The sequence below is a fragment of the Melanerpes formicivorus genome, unplaced genomic scaffold (assembly GCF_026170545.1).
Source record: "Melanerpes formicivorus ecotype bairdi unplaced genomic scaffold, bMelFor1.0.p_v2 SCAF_5, whole genome shotgun sequence".
Lineage (NCBI taxonomy): Eukaryota > Metazoa > Chordata > Aves > Piciformes > Picidae > Melanerpes > Melanerpes formicivorus.
The window spans coordinates 28,047,159-28,071,638 of record NW_027142357.1 but is presented as its reverse complement, the minus strand read 5'-3'; positions in this window follow the sequence as shown (position 1 = coordinate 28,071,638).

The following is a 24,480-nucleotide window of genomic DNA, read 5'->3' as shown; positions in this document are numbered from 1 at the left end:
TTTCTTTCTTTCTTTCTTTCTTTCTTTCTTTCTTTCTTTCTTTCTTTCTTTCTTTCTTTCTTTCTTTCTTTCTTTCTTTCTTTCTTTCTTTCTTTCTTTCTTTCTTTCTTTCTTTCTTTCTCAGTAAAAGAACGAAACATTTTCCAAGAAGGAATTGGCTGCATTGTTATGTTTTGTGTAGCCTAAGTAAACTGTCCTTTTCAGAGAAGAGAATTTTGCTTTTGATTGTTTTGTGACTGGCATTTAAAAGCAGAAATACGATCTTCTCCCAGTGTGCAGACTTACAGACACTACTTGTAACTCTCATCTGTTGACCAATTTATTCCTCCTCTTGTCTCTTTGGTGAGACTTCAGACTTGTTCAAGCAGAATAATTTCAAAATGATTAAGATGAGTTTCCAGTGCTATAGGTAAACTTTCATCTTTTTCTGCTTGGTTAAATTACATTACTGTGGAGTAACTGGCTAGAGAATAAGCTTGTACAACATCTGTGCTACAAAAGGCATTTTATTGATGAGAATAAGCACATGACTGGAAGGAGGAATATTCCAAGTCTTGATCTAAGGGGAGTGTCATCAGTTTTCATGAGCTATGTACCTCTAGTTAGATTTCTCCTCTTAATATTAATCTCTTCATTACAGTACCACTGAGTTGTACTAACACATGCTGGATACAAACCCATTGCAGAACCAAAATGGTAGTTTTCAACATATATGTCACTTGGGTAAGGGGTAGGGGTGCTGAAGGTGAGAAGCTGTAAGTCTAAATAATACTTTTTAAAGCAGCCACTTAAAGTGAAATGTTTGTTTTGATGAGAGATTTGGGTTTTTTTCAGTAAATGTTAATTTACGTTTGCTCTGTTACAGTTTTCCAAATAGTCTTTCACCTCATGTCCAAGAAATTGTTTTGGTTTGGCTCCTGTCAAACTCTTGTTTTAGTTCAGGTCTGTTCACATTTTTCCACCCCTCACCTTTCCTGTGTTTGAACAGTCACAGCATCAGTAATGGGCAGGGAGAAGCGATTTCAGACAGCCTATGGAATTTTTTAGCGTTGCTGAAATGAGTCTTGTGTTACCATCCATCCTCCTCTCCTGGCCTTTCAGAGAATATCTCAGTTGATATTTTCCCCTTACAGTGGCTAATCTTCAAGAGGCAAATTTTGCTACAAGATTCCCCAATCTGCTTTGTTTTGACACACCTTATATGCCTTAGGGTATATAATGTTCTTTTTGTGAGAGATCCAGCTGCAGATTACCCTGACAAATGGGCATTTTCTGCTAGTGACTCATTAGTGTAGCTACAGCGATGCCAACAAAATCCACTAACCTCAGGCATAGGACATACCCAGGTTGTATCAGTATCCAAGACAGACTGTACCCAACTACAAAGCCTTGAGTTCCTTCATGGTAGAATCATTTCTTTGAGATTGTCACAGCAGAGTTATGTGGGAGTATGAGCCTGCTAAAGCATGGCACCCATTTACAGGGCTATTGCCAGTTTGTGACAGCATAAATCACACTGAGAGCAAGGCTCTCAGAGGAGTCAGCCGTCAGGTTTGAAGCTTGTTCAGAAAACTGCTTAGCTGGGAGTGAAGAAGATTTACAACATATCTTTGTGTTTACAGGGCATCTCATCCTGCAGAGATCTATACATTATAAATTAATGAAGGCTAAGTTAAAATTCCCAAAATAAAGCTTCAAATTTGTAAATGCTAGTGTTCTATATAAATAGATTATTTGTATGTATAATATCCTCCAGATAAGGGAGAGCTTTGCTGGTTTTAAGTTGTTTTGCATCTTCCCTCCCACAAAAAAAGACTGCTTTCAAGTAGCAAAGTCATGCTTTATGGGCATAGGGATGGGGCTCATGGATAACCTTGTATGATCCAGGGGAACAAGGATATAGAGACAGTGCTGTAGAATCAGCAATAGTGGGACTAGAGTAGATGGGAGTTAAGGAAGTGAAAGATCAAACTGACAGATTTTAAAAAGCATAATTTTTCCAATGGCTAATCATGCCAATGGCAGGTTCTTTTTCCAGCTGCAAGGACAGTGCACCAGACGCACACTCACAAACCCTGCTTGTTTTTAATAATTTAAGACTTTAACAAGATAGAGAACTGGTGCAAGTAATAAGAATAACTACCCTAATAGCCAGACACCAGAGCTGGCTCCAGGCCTTCTCCAATGACTGTGCATTGATGACTATAAATTGCTTCCTCTGGATGATCACACCACTGTTCAGAAGAAGATTTTTGTGAATCCTTCCAAAATGGTGTGGAATAATGTGTGTCAGCATGTAAGCAATGACTTATCCTATCACTATTCTGCCATGCTGTGGGCCATGGCCTTGAAACAAAAGGATGTAATGTGGATCACTATAGGCAAGGTAACACCATGCCTATAAATTATTCCCTTGTGCCTCTCAGAGAAAGAATAAAGAAACCACCTATGCTCAGCTGATTATGACCTCACTCAAGAAATAACCATTTTTCACAGTCCCCTGAGATCCTGTTTTAGGTCTGAGAATAGTGATGCTACAGTTTAAATAGCTAAAACCAAACCAACCATGCAAACACCTGCTTAAATTTCTTTTGTTGGCATCTGCATTGTATCCTTTAGAAGTAGTTTTGTTGGAATGCCACAGCATTTACCTTTTCTTTGCTGGCTGATCAGTGTTGTGCAGAACACAGCTAGTAGATATATTCATGGTATTTAAAAGGAAAAGAAAGAAATCTTGTTCTGATTTTTGCCAATTTTCTTAGTGAATGACAGATTTCTTTTCACTTTCATGCTCCTTGGAAGAGAGTTTAGGTTTGTATTTTTCGACTTTTGAAAGAAAAAATTCATTTCAGTGATGGCTGAAAAAAAAATATTTAGCTAAAGTTTTGCTTTGTAGACTTTGCAGGATCTTGGTACTTTTCAAATGATGCAAATTGTAATTATTTCTCCGATTTTAAAGAGCTTTTCAGGTGTGCATGACAATTTTATGGCACAGCAGTAAATACCTGTTATAAAGATGAAAGTTTTCACATAGCTATACATGTCAGTCACAGTGCTACTCAGCTCCTAAATCCTGACCACAAGGGGTAGATATAGAGCTCCTCAGGCTGTGCTTGGCTCAAAGGTGAACTGGAGTCATTTGAACTCTGGCCTGTATTGCAGTTGTCAGGAACCCTACACATTGTGGTGGAATCTGAAACATGGTAGCAAATTACATCAGCTGCATGTTGGGGAAAAAAAAACAACAAACTCTTCTGTCCTCACTAACACCAACCTAAGATTTAACTTCCAAAGCCAGAAAAACTTGTTCCTTACTTTTTAATTTTCTTTTTCCTAGAATGCTTCAAAAGTCTGTTTAAAACACAATAAAATATTTTTTTAAAAGAAATCAAACCACAAACCTGATATTTATTGCTCTAAATTTTTTGTAGATGTCCTCTTGTGAGGTTTCTTTTCTCCACATAGTACAAATTAAGACACAAGTATATATAGTACAAAGTACAAATATATATTTTCATATATGAAAGAATTTAGAACATCTAAATGAACTTTACTTTTTCAACTCTCAGTTTGATAGTTTTGTGCTTTACTACATTTTGCTTGTGGAGTGGAAAAGGCAGGCATGGAAGAGAAAAGGAAAGCTTATCTCAAAAAAACCTTCTGTTGTATTTGTGTGGGTTTTCTTTCATGGTAACAGCTTGAATTACAAAATTCAATGAGCCTCAGGACTGTGCATCTGGCTGTCCAGGAGGCTTGACTTAGGGGAATCGAATAGGGAAACTTTGCAACTGCACAAGTTTAAGCGTTTTCTTATTTTCTGTAGTACAAATCATTGAAATCTCATGCAGTGTTATCAGCAAGAACTACAAGGGCTTTTATTCCTTAACTTTTATGGCTGAAGTACATGTAGCTTCTCTGCATCTTAATCTTTTATACCCTTATTGGTTAGATCTATTTCCTAAACTGCTATAGGTGAAATCTGCTTCTGGCGTATGTGACATATCCAGTCACTAAAGAAATAAGCATAAAATATAAGCTTAAACCACAATGTCAAGCATTTTAATTGTGTAGCTTGAAGTCATATTCATTTGCGATATTACTGCTCGTATTTCCCAGTCAACACAATCCTGAGAGAAGTCTATCATAGAGAGAACAGATTTACCAACAGTAAAGAGTGCATCAGGAACAGTCTGTTTCTTTTATGTCATGAAAAGCTTTTTGAAACTGTGATGAGGTGGCCCTCCATATCTCATGAGGGAGGAAGAAATCCATCACATCCTGACTTAATGTCAGGTTGGACAGGGCTCTGGGAAACCTGATCTAAAGATATCCTTGCTTAGTGCAGGACGTTTGGACTAGATTAGATGACCAGTAAAGGTACTCTTCAACTCAAACCATTCTATGATTCTATGAAATTAAGCTATATCCTTGCTTTCTGCTGTATATCCGCAATGCCTGAATGGGCTGATGGATCAGAGAAAACAGCCTTCACCCAGCTGCAGCTCACATTCTTTGGAATATAGCTTTTTGCAGCTTCCAACCTCTCTTCTAGAAAGAAGACTGTTTGCAGGGAAAAACTGAACCTAAAGGAAAAAAACAAAATCAAGGCTGGCTGTCTGCACACATGCCTTGAAAACAGAGGCCTATCAGTGGGTACCAGACTAAAAGGCAGAAGGGGAACAGCCCTGTCACTCAAACAGGCTGTGACAGCAAAAGAGGCAGGTGACCTTTTCATTTAAATGGCTATTTTCATTGCAAATGGCTGTTTCTGTGCTGCTTCATACACTTCAAATATTGACTACAAAACAGACTGGAAAATGCTGGTCTTCAATTGCAGAAAACTAAGACGACAAAAAAATCAACAAAACTTATTTTGTATTTGTTATTGCTATGTAGAATCTTATTAGTTATTGCTATGTTGAATATTAATGGTAAAAGCTAATATGCCTCAAATAATTCTCGTGGGTGAAACTGCAAAGTTAATAGAACTGGATCAACACAGAATCAATGGCCCAGAAATTTCTCTTTGACTGGCAGAATCCCACCACAGCATAGTGGTGGAAAGAGTAATCGCTTTGTTTTCCTTATGAGTATGCTGGCACATCTCACTTGCAGGCTAAATCATGGGGGGAAGAAACAGGATTTATACACAGGGTTTGAAACTGTCCAGGTTTTAAAAAAAACAAACATGTTATTGTTGCAGAGCCTGCACTCCCTTCAGCTGGAGTGGGAATGCACCCTGATTGGCTGTGAAAAATTAAACTGCAGTGCCTGACCTTCATCTAAAGAAAGCAAGTTCAGAAGTCCATACCCAGATCAGTGACCTGGCTGATTGCATTTTACATTTGTGTGTCAGGATGCAGAGCACTGAGGCATCTGCAAAAGATCAACTTAACTCCAAGAGTGAAGGAGTTAAGCACAGGAAAAAGTTTTAAGAAAGCAGATTTCTATGTACAATTGACTGATTGGGGCTTTGGAGTGTAGTTGTCATATAGACTGAGGCACTTCTTTGAGACTCTAGTTCTTTCAAATAAACACAGGTAATGTGGCAGCAGAGAGAACGTGTAAATAGCTCCTTGATGAGACAGCTCTTTAATGAAGCAAATACCTGACAGCCTAGCCATCTTCTTTCTACTGCAGTCCACTCAAATTACGCTCAGAAAATAGGCTGCATCAAGGGAGAAAGAGTGGGAAATTGCATCTTGAAACAGTAAAATACATGGGGTGGGAAACAGTGGATAAGGCTTGTGAGGAAGAAGCCTAGTACTACCACTAGCAAGAGGCTTTCCAGGCATGGTAAGATAAGGCAATACTGTTCACTGAAAAAATAACCAGGGGTAAAAAAATGCTTATTTGGCAATCATCAGAATTATTTAAGTGCTGGAAAGTTCCCTATTATTATTCAGTTGACAAATGAACACTACTTTTGTTATGAGCACTGCCATACAGCTTTCTGTTTTGAAAAGGGATATTGTTAATCAAGCAGTTAGCTTAGCCAGATTAAAGAGAGGACTAAAAGAGATGGCTGCAACTCTATGCAGCAAGTAGCCTTCTATTTCACATAGGTATCAGCCATGCTATATTCCTGTTTTGTATTTTGCCCTTTGGACAACGAAATTTGAGATTTGGTTTGCACTTTTGATATGTCAGTTTTATTCCACCAGATTAATATGGATAAATTCTGAATTTACTCATGTACATATCATGTGATGCTTGTACTCAAAAAGGGTTGGTAAGAGGCACCTTGGAGCAGAGCAGATATTCCTGTCTTGCTTTATAGTTTGTTGTGGCCATGTAATCTACCAAAACAACCAATGCTTTTTTCACGGCAGTCTTCTGTATGTGAGATTATTTCCATAACATGTACTAAGCATCTGCCCAGCCCTGATATACATATATTTTTTTTTTTTTATACATCCAGCCTCTGTAGCTCTTTTAAATATGGTTCTTCTCCATATGACACTAGAGGTCAGGAGGAAGTTTTACACAGAGAGAGTGATTGCCCATTGGAATGGACTGCCCGGGGAGGTGGTGGAGTTGCCATTGCTGGCAGTGTTCAGGAGGAGACTTCGCAGGGTGCTGGATTGCATGATTTAGTTGGTTGGGTGGTGTTGGATGATAGGTTGGACGCGATGATCTTGAAGGTCTATTCTATTCTATTCTATTCTATTCTATTCTATTCTAATAAACCATGGCACCATGCACTTGCAGCCCGCAAAGCCAGTCAGATCCTGGGCTGCATCAGCAGAAGTGTGGCCAGCAGGTCGAGGGAGGTGATCCTCCCCCTCTACTCAGCCCTGGTGAGACCCCACCTGGAGTACTGCATCCAGTTCTGGAGCCCCTATTACAAGAGGGATGTGGAGGTGCTGGAACATGTCCAGAGAAGGGCCACAAGGATGATCAGAGGTCCGGAGCACCTCTCCTATGACGACAGACTGAAGGAGCTGGGGCTGTTCAGTCTGGAGAAAATAAGGCTCTGAGGTGACCTAATTGTGGCCTTCCAGTATCTGAAGGGGGCCTACAGGAAGGCTGGGGAAGGACTTCTCAGGATCTCAGGTAGTGATAGGACTAGGGGGAATGGAATGAAGCTGGAGGTGGGGAGATTCAGGCTAGATGTGAGGAGGAGGTTCTTCACCATGAGAGTGGTGAAGCCCTGGAATGGGTTGTCCAGGGAGGTGGTCGAGGCCCCATGCCTGGAGGTGTTTAAGAGCAGGCTGGATGAGGCTCTGGCCCATGGCAGGGGGGTTGGAACTAGATGATCCTTGTGGTCCCTTCCAACCCTGAATGATACTATGATACTATGATACTATGATACCAAGCATCCCATCAAGCCTCTTCCTAAACACCTCTAGCGATGGTGACTCCACCACCCCCCCAGGCAGCCCATTCCAATAGACAATTACTCTTTCTGTGAAGAACTTCTTCCTAACATCCAGCCTAAATGTCCTCTGGTGCATCTTTAGACGATGTCCTCTTGTTCTAGTGCTGGTTGTCTGGGAGAAGACACCAACCCCCACTTGGCTATAACCTCCCTTCAGGTAGTCTAAAGGATAAGTATGAGATATACTTGTGTTCTTGACTGTCCCTAATAGATCTGACTGTGCTTTGGGGACCTCATAAAGAAACATAACAAATTATTATACCTTTGATAAATGTTTTAGATTAACCTGAACAAATAATTCCAAAATCAAGGTTCTGTTTTCATCGCTGTTCAGCAATAACAAGTACACTGAAGGAATGAGAGGTTTTTATGTCTCTGAGTGGGTGAATATATTCCAAACACAGGTATCTTCAGATGCTGTCCTTGAACCTGAATATATAGTCCTTTAGATTTAAAGGCTCTGGAAAAATCCTGGAGTCTTCTTTCTCCATGCAGCTGAGGAAGGTCAAAGAAGAAGTTGCCTGTTACAACTTCTCTGGCCAGTTTTTCATGATCATCTCTCAGCACTCTCATGGTAAGCATTCCCATCTCTGCTTACTGGAGCTCTTATTACTATTCTGAACATGCTGGGAAAGAGAAACATATCCCAAAGTGATACCTTTTAGTGTGGAAAGAGGAGATGGAAATCACTGACAAGAGCACGAATTAATTATTTTGGTGGTTCTGTGCAAAATCAGGAGTGTTTTAGAACAGGTTCTTGTAGCTGTTATTTGCTGGTTTGTACTTCTGGAGCTCTTGACAAATTCTTATGTTGGATAAATCTTGGGTGCTCTGGGCACTGCCATGTATATGAAAGAATATGATAAATATTGCTGCTGCTACTATACTATATAATGCAAGAATAAATAAAGATGACAATAAAGCCTGATGCATTTGTATCACACTATGCAGGCAAGACCAATTGATCACATAAATGGTGTCTCTCTCCTGAAATGCAGAAGGGAACACAAGTGTCACATGGCAGAAGAACTTGAGAAGGGACAGGCAAAAATACTAGCTACAACTGCCTCAGTGCATAAATTTATACAGTTGTAATAATAATATACTAGATTTTCTTGCTTAGAAAATTCAGAGGTATATCTGATTAAAAAAAAGAAAAAAGTCAAATCAGTGCATGATTATCCCTCTTTTCTCAATCAATACCATCACTCCAACAGAGTAGCTTATTCAAAAGCACTCATCATACCTGTTTTGTGTGCAGAAAGACTCTTATCACCTCTCTGTGATTTTATAGTTGTGAGTATTTTTCTAATGCTGCTGCCATTTCAGGAACTGAGCTGTGTGGATCAGGGTCACAGACATGGCCAAAGGAAAACAAGCATAATCTACTATGGGTTTGTCAAACAAAAAACTTTGAAGCTGTTGTGCTCAAGGCTTACAGCAATAAATTGAACCTTCCTAATAAATCATAGGCCTATGTTTGCAAGCTGTGTATAAAGGGTCGTTGCCTAGTGACTTTCTCATCCACTGGGGCAAATCACTTCCACTTTCTTTAAAATATTCCATTTACATCTCTCTCACTATTTCCTTCCTTATCTCTTCCCCTCTTTCTTTCTCCCTTTCTTTCTTCTTTCTTTCCTTATGAATTCCTTCCTTCCAAATTTCTTCTTCCATGTCTGTGTGGCAGACATACTTCCGTGGGTCAAAAGTCTCTACTAAAAAAGCAGGGTAGGAATACATGTATACTATTATTAAACATACATCTAGGTCTGCCAAAGACAGATTTTTCCATCTACCCACACTGTTATATTCCAAGCCTTGCTAAAAGATTTATTCTCTGAAGTGTTAATAATTTTTGTATATTTAGAGTCCAAACATAGATGGTGTTTTAGTAATGATCTTATGTTTATATTGTGGACAGACAACTGCCTGTAGCTTAGACCTAATAATGTCTAATGTGAATCAAACAACTGCTTTTCATCTCAGAGCTTAGCTGTAATTCTGTAGGTATTCCCACTCCTTTTTTGCCTTTGGCCTTGGTTAAGAGCAAATTCAGTGCCTTCCTGCTTAGCTTCAGCGGTTGTGTAATCAAGGTGTTTTGTAACCACCTCAGTACATCTTGATCTTGTATCTGTTCCCACTTGAAGTAGGAAATCAGAATAGAGATCTTCTGATGTCCCCTTCATCCTAGATGATCATGATCATCCCATGTTCCCACGATTGTAGGATCCTATGCATCTGTAGCACCCACTGTGGCTTCACTATTGTAATATTTTCACTTTAGGGCAGGGGAAATTAGAAGAAAAAAAAAAAAAAAAGCATAAAATATATATATTTTTAATGTAGATTAGGTGCACTCTAAAGCCTCCTCTGGACTGCTCAGGCTTTGCTAGTAGGGCCCCTAAGTCTTGCAAGGACTTTGAAGAGAGGAAAGGATTGAAGAGAGGAAAGGAACAATCTAGTTACTTGAGCTGCTATGTTTTTTCTTCCTTGCTACATTTATGGCTATGTCCAAGCTTAAAGGTAGATCTGTAAGACGTCATTACGGAACCACAAGTATCTGGGTGATGTAACAACCATATCCACCCCAAAATCAGCCTTAGTGAAAAGCCAAACTGAAATTTAGTCCGGACTGTCCCATGTTTCAGTTTACTAGGAAGCAATTTCTCTTATATTCATTTAATCCACCAACAGTCTGAAAATTTTATCAACTGCATACCATAGAATCCCAGGATGCTCTGAGGGACTGTGGAAGCTAGGTTATTTGATGGTCACCTAATTATGCTTTGCTAATTCCAACTCAAGAGCCTGGACTACTCATAAACATATTGTGTTTATCAGCAAGGCAAGCATTTTAATGCTGTTGAAAATTCCTTTGTTAAATGCAACCAAATAGCTCAAAAATGTTCTCTGTGATCATTTCTGAGCTATGGTATCCTTACTGCTGCTGAATTTATTTGAAAGCAAGTCTTTGCCATATTTCATTATTGAATTTGCTTGTGGCTATTTCTAGGATGAACTGAAAATAAAAGCCACCTTATCTCTAAAGAGTGTCTTAGCCAACCTGAAAACTAAATCCAAGCAAGTAAGATGAGATCAAGTATGCTTCTAGTCATATAATTGATTTCTTTCTCTGTCAAAACCAATCCAATGCCACACGTATTGACTAACTAATTAAGGACAGCAAAGAGATACAAGTGACTTAAAAATAAAAATTTATTTCATAAAGTATCTTTTTATATACACTCAGCACTTAATGGGCATCTATCACTGGACTGAAAAATTCCTCAAATGTTTACATTAAAGAACATAGGGTTAAAATTATTTGTCAGTCGAGCATCGCTACATCTCTTCCTATGCAGTCTGTGGTCTAGACAATTTATCTCCTTAAAATATACCAGATACCTTAGTGATCACACAAGACTACAGCAAGAATAACAATGACTGTTTGTTTTTATTATGCATTTAATATTGTTGAAAAGCTTAGCTGACAAGTATCTTCCCAGCTCCACATGCAGTGAAATCCATTTTCATCAGCCTGTTTTGGGAGATCTAGTCCCTGTAATACCACCTATTAGAATCTATGTGCTGTATCATTGCACTTTATGGATAAACTTAGAGATTTTCACCTAATATTCGTGGGGTCATAAAGAAGGAATAGAAATACAGAAAATGTTATCACCTCTTTAGTTCCTTTATGCACTTCATTTACTAAAAAAATAAAAAAAAATCATAAAGTAGAAAGTAAAATACTTGCTGGCACTTTGCAGTTCTCAAATGGCAAAAGGCTTCAATTGTACAGTGCCTCACCTCTTCAGAAAGACTGCTTGAGCCCCAAGAAGGCAGCCACCTGAAAGAAGTGGATGTCTTAACCAGTGTGCTGTGAGGAGAATAGAATAGAATAGAATAGAATAGAATAGAATAGAATAGAATAGAATAGAATAGAATAGAATAGAATAGAATAGAATAGAATAATAAACCAGGTTGGAAGAGACCTTCAAGATCATCATGTCCAACCCATCAACCAATCCAACCCACCTAAACAACTAAACCATGGCACCAAGAACACCATCAAGTCTCCTCCTGAACACCTCCAATGATGGTGACTCCACCACCTCCACGGGCAGTCCATTTCTACAGGCAATCACTCTCTCTGTATAGAACTTCTTCCTAACATCCAACCTAAACCTCCCCTGGTGCAGCCTGAGACTGTGTCCTCTTGTTCTGGTACTGGCTGCCTGGGAGAAGAGACCAACATCCGCCTGTCTACAACCTCCCTTCAGGTAGTTGTAGAGAGCAATAAGGTCACCCCTGAGTCTCCTCTTTTCCAGGCTAAGAAACCCCAGCTCCCTCAGTCTCTCCTCACAGGGCTTGTGTTCCAAACCCCTCACCAACTTCGTTGCCCTTCTCTGAACTCATTCCAGCAAGTAAACATCCAAATACAAATCTCATGCCTGTCCCTCCATCACTGGACCTCCAGAGATATCAAACCAGTGTGAGAGTTTTGTTGACTCAGGTGAGACACTGAGTGCATGTTTTGATATCTGCAAATGATCAAATTGAAATGATAAAAGAAAAAGTAAACAACAGAAAGTTTCAGCTAACGTATTTGATTTTATATGGTAGCAGACAGCTCACGTGTAGATTCTTGCTTACAGCAGATCAGTTGAGGAATGGTAATCTTTTAATTTTTCTGCTTTGATAGGAAAGGCTTTGATTCAGTAAAGCCCTCTAATTTTATCAGTGACATATTTAGCTGAGGTGTATGTTTCAAGTTTCAAACCAGAAATGTCTCCCAACCTTGTAGTTTCAAAAGGAATGGTTCTAATGGATTTTGGATCATATTATAATGTAACTGGCTAGAAACACAGCTTTGCAGTCATCAATCTGAAAAAACACTATTTCATAGACCTTAGAGTTTCCATCTTTCAGATCATCTTTTTTCTAATTTCACCTCTACCTTATTTGAACCAGTCTGTCCAGGCTAAGCTGTTTTCATTTCAGTTGGTTGGAAAGTAACTCTTGCCTTGATTGTATCATCCACAATAGCAATGCAGGGATAATCCTCTTTCCAGTGCAAATCATAATCTGAACATAGTTAACTCATGCAATCTGTGTGGCTTCTATGGATTTTTTTCATCCATTGTTCTGTTTTACACTTTTCTATATCTGTAGGCAGAAAATCTTCTCCACTGGTGTTTCAGAGGGATTAAAAATTACATTCATTTAGTACTATTGCCTTTCACCTGTATTATATTTCTTTTGTTATCTTTTATCCACTACTTAATATGTTCTTTAGGAAATGTAAATATATATATCCTGACATTTCAAACCTGAGATAATAGTCCAGTATTCTCATTCTGCAATCCTACTCCTTATTCGTTAGCATAGAAACCACAAATAGAATTGAAGTTGAAATGCAAATATCCAACTTAAAATTGCTTGCAGAATACAAAATAGAGAAATGTTTTAGTAATTTAATTTTTAATAAGACTTTATCTGGCAAACAAGTTTGCCTTTGTTCACTGAGGGAGAAAAGCCTTCATTAGCTGCACCTCCTTCCTATTGTGTGTTGAGCTAATTTTTGTATTAATTTTTGAATAACCATCACCAGTGTAGTTAACTTAAGCACTTAGTCATAACAAATTAATGCATCCTTGTAAGAAAAGAAAAGCAATAACCGTTTTTACCAACAGAAGGTTCTGTTCACCTTGTTGCACTGCCCATTGTTGGCACTTGCATTTTCAGTATTTTACTGATGGATCTCCAGGAATACAGATGTGAATCACAGAATAACAGAATGGCCTTGGAAGATCTCCATCTGGAGGTTATATAATCCAGGCCTCCTGTTGAAGCAGGTTTGCCTACAGCAGGTTGCACAGCAATGTGTTCAGGTGGGTTTTGAAAGTTTCCAGAGAAAAAGACTCCACAACCTCTCTGGGCAGTCCATTTCAGTGTTCCGTCAATCACTCTTAAAGACTTTTTCTTTATGTTTAGGAGGAACTTCTTGTGTTCCAGTTTGTGCCCATTGCCTCTTGTACTTTCACTAGGCACTGCTGAAAGGGTCCAGCTCCACCCTCCTAACACCTGCTCTTTAGATAGTTCTAAGCATTGATAAGATCCTCTCAGTCTTCTTCAGGTTAACAGCTCCGAGTCTCTCAGGCTGTCCTCATAAGACAGATGGTCCAATCCTCTAATTACTTTTGCAGCTTCCCATTGGATTCTCTCCAGTACCTCTGTGTTCATCTTGAACTGGAAAGACCAGAATTGGGCACAGTACTCCAGGTGTGTCCTGGACAGAGTAGAGGGGGAGAAGAACCTCTCTCAACCTGTTGGTCACAGCTGCTATTGTTAAGTGAAGTGCAAATGAGAGAATAATTTCAGGCAACTACAAAAATACATCCTTTCTGGAAACAGGATCAGTTCTGCTTTGTGCTACACTCCCTATGGAAACAGGGTATTTATTTTTCAATTACTTTCCTATTATCAACCTCTTAAGTTACCCAAAGCTTATGAAATAATATAGCAAGTGGGACAATTGCTTGAACTTCTGTTGTAAAAAAAAAAAAAAAGCCAAATCACTTATCACATATTTGCTTCTCTCAGCTGTCAGTGTAATTTTCCTGCCTCCACTGATCATGCTTTTGCTGTCTGTTCCTTAACAGATTTTGTTTTGATTGCCTCTGTTCAGATTCTGTCTGTCATCTCAGTGTCTAAGCCGACCATATGTTAGTTTGACCCACTCCCAAAAAAACTTTATAGTCTGAGTTCACTTAGAAGTTACTTTTGTTATTATTTGAAGATTTATTAATTTGTCATCTGGTTCTTTACCACCTGCCCTAAAATCTGCTCTTGTTTTTCCATTGCTGGTTTAAAAAAAATAAATAATAATTTCTGCCTTCAGATATATTCTGAAATAACTTTTCCAGCCTTTCTTCCTACCATAAGGTGTATAATAACAAAATAGCATCTTTGTGCTGTTGATATTCTTTCTGAGATACACAATGAGGAAATAGTACTATTGCCATTTTGTTGCTTCAGAAGTTGAAGCACAAATGAACATTCTGCTTTAGCTGCTGTTAGTCAAAGGGATGGTGGTAAAATAAAGACTTCTTACAAGCTTACAATCAATATTGGAGGAAGAATAAAAGTTTCCCCTTAATCTTTGGGGCTGTAGAAGTTACTCAGAGAGAAAGCATAGCCAGTCTTTGAACCCTGCCCTCTCACACTCTCTCTGCTGTTGGTAGAATGCGCTACTTCATTTGCCCATCTGGAAAAACAAGTGAGAAAAGTCTGGCATCCTTCACTCCTATTTTGTATGTCTGTCCCTAGAATTGGCCTAAGAGTGATGAACTGAGCTGCCGTCTTCTGACTCTCAATCTCATAGCATAGTGACAGAACCATTTACTCTCACTGAACAAAAGAGACACCCAAGAATTAGACTCTAATCAGAGTAGTACAACTTCCTTTCGGCTGTTTTAGCAAGGCCCCAAGCTTTGCATTTTCAGTCTTTCAGTGTTCTCATAATAAATCTCTCAAAACTTACTTCAGAGCCTTTTCTTTGTGCAGGAAAACGTGACCCCTGCATCTTGTGCCCAAAGCTGCTTTCTTTGTAATGAATTGTCCATCTTCTCTTTTTGTTTCCATGATGGAACATTGTTAAATATTGTGTTGCATTGAGCTTAAATCTTCAAAGCAGAATGATATGTAAAAGTCATAAATGCTGGAAGATACCCACGTGGGAATATGCTGAAGATATGCTGGGGAGGCAGAAGGATTATGCTGCACTAGAATCATGTACTTATTATTTGAATAATGCAGGGATGAATTTGATAATTCATTCTCAGTGTTGTGTTGACCTGGAGATAAGTCAGGACATATATCTCAGTCTTGATCAGGGTTCAATATTCATTTCTATATTTTTACTTAAGTTTATAATTCCTACCTCTTCCCTTCAACTAACCAAATGATAAGGAGTGCATTTGCTAAACAGTTGTGTTGCTTGTGCTATCTCTTTGCTCACTCAGAACTATAACAGGATGTTTATCTATTGAAGAAAAACCCATTTCTCATTTACTCCACAAAGCACTCTACTGCCTTCAAAATAACTGTAGCTGCAATCATTGTTGTCATTCAGAGAAAGTGATTTTTCTATTTACACTTCATGCCTGGCCCTTGTGAAGTTAATAAATGAAGTCAGCAGGTACATTATCATTTGATAGACTCATCACACGATAGCAGCTGCTCAAATATGCAATAAATAAAGGTCCTAGAAGGAAGAAAAAAGGTTGCCTGTTTTTGTTTTTGTTTTTGTTTTTGTTTTTGTTTTTGTTTTTGTTTTTGTTTTTGCTTTTTTAACCTATGTGAAGAAATTTAGTTCCAGATTTCCATTTTGTTTAGTATTTACTTTCTTTTGTTATTTTATAAGAAGTCATCTCTTCAGGAATTAGTCTGAGCTATACTGAACTCAGAATGTTAGACACAAAGTGAAAAACAGTAATAGGAAGAGTGGCCTGGCATATTACTGAGATCTTCACTGGCAGTAGTCAGGTAAGGCTTATGATCTGTTGATAGAGGCACATTAATTCAAAACATACCTTCAGCAGCCTCCACTAGCAGGGGTGCTGTGATACTTCTTTGGTGGGCCTTAAAAGCAGCCTCTACACAGAGCTGGAAACAGCCCAGCAAAGATGAAACAGGAGAGATTCGGTCTTAACAGCAAACACAACCAGATTCTCTGGAGGCAACTAAATCTTGGTAGTGGAGCACTCCTTTCTCTTGTGAAATCAATGGCAAAAATCCCATTTCAGCAGAAGGCTGCAGACATGAATTTCACCAGTTATGCCAAGGATTTGCCTTAGTGTGCTTCCTCTTCGAGCCAGACAGCAAACATTATCATGGCTAGCAGTGTTTATCCATTAATAAGTGCTGAGCACAAACTCAAATAGACTATTCACCACTAAGCAAATATTAATACTCACCTACACACATGTATGTTTATCCTGGTACTCCTCTCATTATATTTTTGAAGTAGATAAGTGACAAATTTATTGGAAGAGTTTAGCTTGACTGGTGGTGTTACAGGTTCTCTGTAATGGTAATTCAGAAAATACTAGTTCTAATCACTGCAAAATCTTGAGAAATGCATATAAGGTAGATGAAGATCTAGACACACATCTAGAAGTACAATGCACGTATAGGGAGGACTGTCATTGCAGCCACTAAAAATGAGGAAGCATCTACAATGCTTGTGCAGTTTAAATGTTACAGTCCCCTTCTCTGAGCTGCTTGATCTTTACCCTCTGTAACATTTAATCTATGTCCTGGAGATTCTTGGATTCCTCTATGTGATCTTTGCAAAGCTTTCGTTTAGTAATAAGCATGGATGGATGTCTTTTCTCTCTGCTCCCTTCCCCAACAAAATGGAAAAGAATTTAGATGCATGTGAATTTGGATTAAGTATGATTTCTGTTCCTTTCCTTTATATTTGGCTTTATATTTGTTTTTCTTCTTCATGAGGTTAATCTTATTAATTTAATTTTTTATGATTCCAAATGTTAGTTCTCTCCTCTGGTTATCATGGGAAAAGTAGATGAGAGTGGATTCTTATTCTGAGATTAATTCTAATGTAGGTCTTCACCTAGACATGTGCATTCTATGTACTAAAGAATTATGTCTTTTACTGTGGGGTTCTGTATCAGCATCTTTTACACTCTGTGTCTCCTTTCATCTGAGAACTGGTTAGTGCTTCAAAACTCCTTACTGGGGGTAAGATATGGCTTATTTTGTAGTTAGTCAGATTAAATAGAAATCACACAAAATCACAAATGACATCATGAAATTTAACATTCAGCCTTTTGCTACTGATATTAGCAGAGTAAGGGATAAATAAATGAGAAGGAGACAATGGAATTAAAATATCTTGCATCACCTTTCACATGCGATGGTATTACAAAGATGCCCATCCACAAGCACGTCTCCTCAATTATAGAATTAAAGGTTTTAAAGTGAATGCTCACAAAAGCTGAAGTGAAGCAAGTGAGCAGCATCAGTCAATATTAAGCTGTGAAACAGTATCTGAAGAATTACATAGGATGTGAAAGGGAGAAGTAAGCCTGAATTCATAAAAGAAATGTAGATCGATTCTTTGTGAAAAATCAACATGAAGTGAGTGAACTTACAACTCATTCTGCTTTTGAACATCTTTTTCTCTACCATCCTGAATCATAGAGGAAAAGATCTATCACAATGTCGCAAACTACAGAAGTTTTGTACCCTTTGGCTCTGTTCAACGTTAAAAATATAAGTAGCGTCAGGGAGATCAAATAACCTTTAACAAATCAGGATTTGGGGACATATATTGCTTAGCATCCTATGGAAGAGTCTGGACTGTAGCAAAACCATGAATTAATCAAAACACTTTTCTTTTCTTTTCTTTTCTTTTCTTTTCTTTTCTTTTCTTTTCTTTTCTTTTCTTTTCTTTTCTTTTCTTTTCTTTTCTTTTCTTTTCTTTTCTTTTCTTTTCTTTTCTTTTCTTTTCTTTTCTTTTCTTTTCTTTTCTTTTCTTTTCTTTTCTTTTCTTTTCTCTTCTTTTCTCTTCTTTTCTCTTCTTTTCTCTTCTTTTCTTTTCTCTTCTTTTCTCTTCTTTTCTCTTCTTTTCTCTTCTTTTCTCTTCTTTTCTCTTCCTCTTCTTTTCTCTTCTTTTCTCTTCTTTTCTCTTCTTTTCTCTTTTCTTTTTTCTTTTTTTCTTCTCTTCTCTTCTCTTCTCTTCTCTTCTCTTCTCTTCTCTTCTCTTCTCTTCTCTTCTCTTCTCTTCTCTTCTCTTCTCTTCTCTTCTCTTCTCTTCTCTTCTCTTCTCTTCTCTTCTCTTCTCTTCTCTTCTCTTCTCTTCTCTTCTCTTCTCTTCTCTTCTCTTCTCTTCTCTTTTTTTTTTCTTTAAGAAGATAAGGCAGAAAAAAAAAAACCGGGGTGGGGGGGGGACTGATGATATTTCAGAGCACTGAACTGAATCAGTGGATAGCTTAGGGAAAATTGGCATTGATGAACCTGCGTAAGAAAGATCAATCTGTCTCTACCCTGTGGATTCCAAATTCAAGCTACATGACCTATAACTTATGAGAATGCATGAAAAACAAAGCACTAATTTTTTATAAAGAAATGGTGCAGATCAACCTGTGAAATGTGGAATCACCAGAGTTGCTGTGCCTCACAAGCAATATATGTACATCTATATACTGGGAGTGAAGATTCCTTGACTACTTGATTTTTATCAGAGGAAATACAGGCAAAATGACTACTAGAAAACTAAAAAGGAAAAGACAAAACAGACTTCTCTATACTAATAGGTGGCATGCCCAGATTTCACTCAGCTGGCTTTTTTATCTCTTTCTTTTTAGCAACATTATCATGAGTGGAAAGCCAGGGAATATGAAAAAATACATTATTTCAAAACTGTTAAAAATGGGTTAATCTTTCATGCTACAATTAATCATCATGCATTTCTACAATACAAAAACCCCATAAACAAGAGCTTTTCAAGATTCAGGCAATATTTGGCCATTTACTTAGTGAAAAAGCAAGTTAGAGATGCTGAGATAGAAACAAAGTTCCATACTTCGTGGCCTGAGTCAAACACTAACCAAATCTGAAAGTCAAAAAACAAAAAGAAAATAATGATATTTTAAAACAGTTCAGAGATGCTTAGATTCCTATATATGTTAACCACGTGTCAGTTTATATTGCATGAATAAGTAGCCTGATGGTGGTGGATGTATCATATTATATTATCAGTCAGGGTTGGAAGGGACCACAAGGATCATCTAGTTCCAACCCCCCTGCCATGATCAGAGACACTCCACACTACATCAGGCTGGCCAGAGCTTCATCCAGCCTGGTCTTAAACACCTCCAGGGACAGGGCCTCGACCACCTCCCTGGACAATCCATTCCAGGGCTTCACCACTCTCATGGTGAAGAAGTTCCTCCTCACATCCAGCCTGAATCTCCCCACCTCCAGCTTCATTCCATTCTCCCTAGTCCTATCACTACCTGATATCCGGAGAAGTCCCTCCCTAGACTTCTTGGAGGCTCCCTTCAGATACTGGAAGGCTACAATTAGGTCACCTCGGAGCCTTATTTTCTCCAGACTGAACAGCCCCAAATGTATGTGTTTATTCTCTATCATTCTTGGCCTGAAAGTTAAGAGAAACTCTCTTTAAGAGCACACCCCTTTGATGTGTTTTTGGCTCCTTCTGAGAAGTCAGGATGCTTTTTGCTTGTTTATATTTTCTTTTAAAACACCAAATTTAATTGTTTGCTTCCCTAGCTTAATGAAATAAGAATATAATTAGTTTTTAATTGTTCACTAATTGTATACTAAAGATGAGACACAGTCAGCCAACTGTAAATTGCATCTTTACTGTAATGTTTGGATCTTTTAGTTCAAATAATCACAAATACATCTGTTCCTGCATAAAGTAAAGTGTCTCTGTTATGAAAACAAGTTGATGTAGAGAGCAATACAAAAATAACTATGATGATGACTTCTGATGATTAGGATCTAGTGTATTATTTGAGTTGCTTTTGACATCTCAGAAACACACTTTCATGTTTCAGCACCATAAAGACAGGAGATACTTCAGCAGCTTTTCTTGCTTCTTGTATTTAGAATTGCAAACCTGGAACTGATATTCACAGATTATATACATACTAAGATATAAATAACTTTGCAATACAAAAGGAGAAAACCTGTTAAGGCTCAACAGGCACCATCTTTTCCTTATCTTGGTTTCTGAAAAATAAAGGTTCCCAAGGTGAGCTGAGCATCAAAGTTAGGCTAACTTTTAATATCCTAACATGTGCATGTTCTTGATATTTTTTTTTTCTCTCTGTTTTGGGAAGTGTTGGATTTAACATAGTAATCTGATCTCCAGTTCTATGAAAGATCCAGATAGAAAATTTAACCCTACTGAGTTTAATGGCAGTTTTAGTATTGATATAAAAATGAATAGGATTTCATGATAAAACTTCCAATCAGAACATCCATAATGTATGAGTTTCAGTTCAGAGGCAGAAAATGACTGTTTCATCAGTGAGCCCTTTTCTCTGTGAAACAGGGATGTTTCAGTAGACAATGTTTCATAATGGGCTTGATCCAAAACTCACAAAAGTGAAAGAACAGACTCAAGTGGGAAAAGGAACAAGCTCCTGTAGATTTTTGTTGACTTTAACAATATTTAGCATGAGTGCTTCATCCTAACAGCTCAACTCCCAACTTCGTTCTACAGAGAAGCACATTTAGCAGATCACAAGATACTTTGGCATGATTTCATAGCAGTAAAAAAAAGGCATATAATTTTAATTATGATCTTTTCAAGTATCATTTCCTCTGTCCAGCTTTTCCATTGAAAATAATAAAAATAACTAAATTGGAAAATAGTAAGTTCTGCAAATATTGTGCCAAGGGAATTCATTAATCTTGAGGCACACATCTATGTACACCAGTTGCATTTGTCCTACCACTAACCATGCTGTGACACAGCACAGCATGGCTGGTGACACAGCCTGGCAGAGAGCAGGGCTCGATGCAGTACTGAAATCCACCTGCTTAACACATGAAATAAGCTGTTCCACACGTTCCCTGCTTTCACTTGTGAGCTTGTGTCTGCTCCAGGCTCATCAGACACCACCAGCCTTGGGTTCAAAAAGCATATTTATAAACCAAATTGTTTTTGGAAAACTGTAAATATAGTACATTTCACTCAAGTGAGGCTGTGAACATTTTAGTTTAGCTGATTTTTAAAATTATTATTACTTAGGTGTATTTTGACTTCTGGCTAGCTAAATTTATGCAGACTAATCTTTCTTCTTTATGGGTCATATAATTTGAAGTAAACTCTGGGCAATTTAGCAATGCCTTGCATGCTATTGTTTATTTGTTCTCTGACACCTTCTACCTTTTCTTCCAGTTCATTAAGGAGAAAAAATGAAAGCAGATATAGTTCATGGTTTGGAAACTCCTGCATGACAAGCCCATGCTGGCAAGACCATTTTTATATTTATTATTACTTTATAGTTTTATATATTCATACACATCCTGTCTATAAATATGCATATTTTAGATGTATTTACATTTATAAGCCAATATCTAGTCACTTGCACCTGGTGCATTGCTTTGGTGAAAAAGGCCCTCAGGAAGGTCTGACTGACTAGAAAAGCTGACTAGATTACTATTGGGACTCTATATATAGGGGCCTAAATATTTTTAAGAATCAGAATGAGAGGCTTTAGTTGTTACTTGCCCAAACTGCAAAGATAGTCTTGGGGCCATATCCAAGTATGTTGTTAGGAAAAGAGGTAGTTCTTTTCCTAGGATTTATTAGTTTATCAACACCTTTCCTTTGAGTCGTTTTTGAACTAATTAACTTATAGCAATTATATTTGGCTTAAGCACACAGTTGCAGCTCTTTTCCTCAGCACTGAAGAAACAGCTTCTCCAGCAGAAGAGATGATGCGTTCAGAAACAAACACCCCTGTTCTTGACAGAGGCTGCTGCTACTTATGACTGGAGAAAGAATGAGCAAAACATTGAATTGGGGCTCATCATTATACCCTTGAATCACCTAAGTTCTTTTGACTGTTCTGCAACAAGTAAATATTCCTCTGTCAGTGCCTGTTGATACCAAAGGAAGGTTGACACCTCTTTCTCTGATGTGGTTATTGACAGCAAATAGCAAATTAGTTTCAACTAGGTGCCTAACTTTCAGATAACAACAGATTAGATGAGGTGAATACTTCCTTGGTGATGAAAGAGTGAGTATAAATTTAGGATGATACACCATGACTCTTCCCAGTCTGGAAAAAAGCAGATTGTTGCAAAGAGTAATTTTAGTAACAAAACACATATATCAGGCCTGCACAATAGTGAGAACAGATTATATTAACTCATGCAGTCCCTTCCTCAAGTCATGATTCCATACTCACTTTTTTTTTTCCCCCTGAATGATAGAAAACCAGCAGAAATTTTTCTGAAGACAGATACAAACACCAGAGCAAAATCTACTGAAAATGACACTGATTAGAGCTGTTCAAAGTCCCTGTCCCATAGGAAATGTTGATATTTTGACATATGCTTTCTTCACAAAATGGGATGAGAAAGGTTTATATCAGCAATTGTCATGGCAATATTTCTTTACAAATACTGAAATGAGGAACAAATATTTCATTTTGAAATAGCTATGCTTTCAACATTTCAAAACACCATTTGAAAGGTTCCATTTTAGTCTCAGGTTTTCACTTTCGACAGAAACATGGTTTGCGTGTACATATATCTCTCTGTGTGCATGTATATTTGATGTGGCCTTTTTCCTTTTGACTAGAACATAATTCTATCCAAAACTCCTGCATTTTTTACACTTGATCAATTGAAGTAATGGCACACCAGCCCTATTCTAAAGGGAATATAGACTGCTCAGTCAGTCGCCATGACAGAAAGTAAGCTACTTAAAACAGAACCATACCAGGAAACAATTCACAGTTTGTCTGTGAAATTCTTCAGTGACAACATTTCACCCTCTTTCATTTTACTGATTATTCATTTGGGGCAGGAAATAATCAAGTCAATATCTTACATTAAAATCTTCTAAACCAAATCATTATGGTGGCCAAAGAAATGCAAATAGCAATTTTATTTGTACTGTGTTCTTTTAGCACTTTCATGATGCTTTATATTAAAACAAAGCAGCCTGTTATTTCAAGATAGAGGGAAAGATATATGTATATATATCTGCATGGTGCTCTTTAAAAACATTTTAAAATCTTAAATACAATTCAATGTTTAATAAACCTAGTGTAAATAAATAGACACCATTGTTAAGGCAATAACAATCTTTCAAAAGTTGTTTTAAATGACAAAGTCTTTCAAGTGTTACTTATGAAAGCAAGAAGTTTTAAAGGTTTCTGTGCTAGTGTTAGGTTAGTGTTGGTATTAAGGCTGAAAAACCTCCAGTTCACACATATGCAATCTAGAAAATAGTAGCACCTTCCTTAACTTAATCTTTTGGCAGCACTCTGAGACACAAGACCCATATTGCTCTCTCATTGCTCCCTACAACTACCTGAAGGGTGATTGTAGCCAGGAAGGGGTTGGTCTCTTCTCTCAAGCAACTAGCACCAGAACAAGAGGACACAGTCTCAAACTGTGCCAGGGGAAGTTTAGGCTTGAGGTGAGGAGAAAGTTCTTCACTGAGAGAGTTGTTTGCCGTTGGAATGTGCTGCCCAGGGAGGTGGTGGAGTCACCATCCCTGGAGGTGTTCAAGAGGGGATTGGACGTGGCACTGTGTGCCATAGTCTAGTCATGAGGTCTGTGGTGACAGGTTGGACTTGATGATCTTTGAGGTCTCTTCCAACCTTGGTGATACTGAAAAAATAAAATACTGAAATGTATCTATTTTTTAGTACTGGCCCAGTACTTTTTGAAACTATCAAAGATGTTGGCTTTAGGTCTCCGCTTGTAGCTTCCATGTGGAGCTAAATTCTACTCTGAATTTTATACAAACCAGCTAAAGTAAAACTTTGAAAAATCATTTAAGACATCCACAGAAAGTAAGGATCCACTTTCATAGTAAATATTTTCTGGGTCTGAAATAATTGAGTCACTAGTATGTATTAATTACTTGAGGTTGAGGAACCCTGAAAATACTTTTTAAGCTTCCTGTCATTATACCTGCCTTGTTTATTTGGAGCCTGAGTATTTTAACATATGCTGTTTCTATGGCTCTATTTAATACCTAGGACACCAAAGGCCTCTATGGTTCAGGCTACTGGCTGCAATTGCAAAAGTTGTCAGTAAAAATACAGCAAGCAATCAATTTGGTGTCTTTACATTGGTTCATAATGGACATTTTTGCCTCTAGACGTGGATTACACTAGAATGTTTCTGGACAAAAGAAGAGCCTATGAAATCCAAATTTTAAGTGATGCAAAGCTCATGAATGCGAATCAAAAGAATCTTACTGTTATTACTGGGATTTCAATCCACACTTCCAAGTCTCGACCTTCACTACTACATTAACCTGGGATTTCTCTTATGTAAGCTGCAAA